The following is a 3,328-nucleotide window of genomic DNA, read 5'->3' as shown; positions in this document are numbered from 1 at the left end:
GGCTTTGGAGGAGGATTTGCAATCTCTAAAAGATGCACATAAACATGCCGAAGGGCCTTCAACACTAAGCACTCCTACTCACAGTCATGAGGAGAGGGATGCAGCCTTAAAAGATGTAGCTTTGATGCTTTGTGACCTTCTATGTGGCGACAGTCTCATGAGGAGAGAGATGCACCCTTAAAAGATGTATCTTTAATGCTCCACGACCTCCTATGCGACAGTGAGAGCCCACACAATTGAATGAAGCTGATCAGATATACAGCTTAGGCCTTACATTCATTTGCCAAAGGAATGTCGCTCTCGACAACCCATCTCCTATTTGCATTTTGCTAGGCTATGCTGCAGGCAGGTATCCTCGGGGCATTGGAAGCCGATGGAACCATGATGTTTTTTCAAGGGAATCTGACCTTACAAAACTTTGCCAATTTATATCAAGTTGAAATGCATCCCATGATAACGAATTTTTTTGCCTGGGTATTTTTATTTGAAAAGGCGCCGATGGATTTAAACAAAGAATGCTGCATTGAGCTTAGTTAAAGAATACATAGCTAGAGTGCAGATGGATATAGCTATATGCCATATCCAAGCAGCTTTAAAATGGTAGGTTGACCACCAAGGCCTATCGGAAGTTAACAAAGATGGCATGCTCGGCTATGAGTCTACAAATTTTTTACTACTCTATATCAGAGTTCACAAATAGCTAAAACTATAGATAGAAGAAAATGCATGCTTCTTTCGGACTATTGCATACCCCAAAACCATCCATAAGAAGAACTTGGAGAGCCCACCATTAATAAGCACTCTCATGAAAGATGTTGGCTTCATTCTATTGATGTTGGGCTTTCCCACTTGACTTTATTTGTTGTTGGGCACTCATGTTGATGATTGTCTCACTCTAACCCTATCCCTTAGCTAGTGTCCATGCAAGGAGGTAAGCTACTTTTCCCCTTGAGAGCTTGCTTTGAGAGCTTTGGGACTTCACGTTTTCAAATAGTCGAAACATCCGTTGGAACTTTTGTTGTGGCCTCTTAATGTGTTCAAAGACTTTAGATAAGAACCCACAATTATGGACTTATCTACCTTAGTTTCCTTGAGTGAGGTGAAATCTTTCTAAAACATGGCCTTGAGTTGGAGGAGATTTTGTTTGAGCTCCATGCTTTAATGAGGAATAGCTTGGATGGACACACCCCAATCTCAAGTGACCATGCGACCTAGCAACTATAACTATAAAAAGAAGAAGACAAAATGCCAACCTTGCAAAGGGATCAGGCAAAAAAAAATCCCATAGACAAAATAGAGACTAGGGTGGGGCTTGGGTATAAAAACCCCCCAGCTACCCCGTGTACCTCATCTTTGCGCTTGGGGCAATGACGCAGTTAGTGAGGGTTTCCCGAGACGCGTCAATTGCTGGTTGAAAACTATTTCCAAACCCCCTCCCCGGCCCTCCCAAGGGCCTCGGAGAATTTTTGGCAGGTCCGCCATCACGCGGACCTCACAAAGTTTGCTTTGCAGAACTTTAAAGAGCAGCCCGGCCGAGATCAGCTCGTTCTCTGCCTGACTTGGCAGCGCGTAAATTTAGAGCTCCAGTGCTAATTTCTCTTTCATTCCAATATATCATCCCCTTTAACCTGGGGCGACCAACTGCTCTGCTCAGGTTCCATATATATATATATATATGGTTTGAACATAGATAGAGATGGGAGATTCGCACAAGACTGACGGCAACAAATGTTCTCTTGTTAGATATCATCAGATGTGCGCCATCGATGGGAGATTCGCACAAGACAGACGGCAACAAATGTTCTCTTGTTGTTTCAGCAGCAGCCAGCATCATCTCAGAGAAACGAAGGGCTCGAGGTAAGTGTCTCTCGCCAGAGAAGCCATACTCTCCTTCAACGGAGTGGTGTCCTCTTAATATTTAATATCGCCAAGGTTGGGAGAATGGAACAAGGACAAAAGACTAAGGGCTTCAAAGTCCCTACATGATGGCACCACTCAACTTCGTCTTGTGAGCAATTTGCCAGGATCAGAACGAAATCTCGTGAAGCTTGGAGTGGTCTTGAGTTGAGTGGTGCTCAAAGAACTCCAAGAATCTCATGCGGCATTCTTATACCCAAATAGAAGAGCTCTCATCTCCAGTGTAGTCTATCTATAATAGACTCCACTTCTCTTGTTGGATATGCCAAGGGATTAGCCTGGCTTATGTCTCACAAGCAATGCAACCAAGGGATTAGCGGTGGCGGAGATGCAACCACAAGCTCAGCTGGATGTGTTCAAATTAATCATATTATTTTTATCGTTGCTGTATTGTAAAATTTATCATGTAAACATGGGAGTGTTTGGTTCACATCAATTAATATGTGTTGTTGGTGAAATCATGTAAACTACTATGCATGTGTTACTTAACGATAGAAGTACTCGTAATCTTATTGATGCTTTTCCACGGTGTCAAAAGTAACCATTGATACTACATGGTGTAGTTGGCACAAGGCATGGCTCAATACTGGCAAATTACTTTGAAAATCTAGGATTATGAGGATGCACTTGCCTTTTTTTAAAATAAAAAGTAAAAAAAATTTGTTCCTTGATAGTATAAATGCATTATTGAGCAAAGAGTGGCTTTTCCACAATAGTCCCAATATAAATATTGACTATGTAGATCATGTAATTGCTTTTGAGCATAACAAGAATTTCACTTTGAATGGGATCCTTTCTGGTCTATTAATAAAAGGTCTTCTTTCATTGATTTTCCAATTGCTTTACGTGTGGATGGAAACTGTGGAAATGCTTTGTGAAGAAGAATGTAATGTTATTTGGTATGTTCTTAAGTGTAAATTATAATTTAATTATGGTGTTAATTTGTATTTGAGTAGGAACAAATGCTTTGTGAAGAAGAATGTAATGTTCTTTGGTGTATTCTCTTAAGTGTAAATTAGTTAATGATGATGCTAATTTGTATTTGAGTAGGAACACATATGTAGCATTATTAGATAAAAGCAATTGTTGTTCTTCTTTGCAACATGAAGTTGCGAACAAATATGAAACACTGTTAGATAAAAGTAATTTATTCTTGGTTGGTTGTGCATCTTTAAAACATGAAGCTAAAACCTTGGAGCTTTCAGCTGAAGTTGTGGAATCAATTTTGGACGGGGGACAATGGGTGATCCATTTCTTCTTGAGCATTTCTTTAGTGAAGATCAATAAGCTTGCTCAAGTTCTTGTGCCACGGATTGGTAGAGACAAAGGGAATTGACCTTCACCATGTGCATGCTCCTGAGGGCCAACCCTTGTGTAGGATTTTCTTTCAGTATTTGGGTGAGTTTTTAAA

The 3,328-nt window shown here is 40.5% G+C and overlaps 1 pseudogene; it reads left to right on the top strand.

Annotated features, from left to right (window-relative positions):
- The first annotated feature begins 1,349 nt into the window (after positions 1–1,349).
- On the top strand, positions 1,350–1,491 carry LOC147619721 (U4 spliceosomal RNA; annotated as a pseudogene).
- The last annotated feature ends 1,837 nt before the right edge of the window (positions 1,492–3,328 follow it).

This window comes from Cibotium barometz, chromosome 32 (assembly GCF_041138505.1).
Source record: "Cibotium barometz isolate CiBa-2024 chromosome 32, ASM4113850v1, whole genome shotgun sequence".
Classification (NCBI taxonomy): domain Eukaryota; kingdom Viridiplantae; phylum Streptophyta; class Polypodiopsida; order Cyatheales; family Cibotiaceae; genus Cibotium; species Cibotium barometz.
This window is presented reverse-complemented; position numbering and strand designations above follow the sequence as displayed.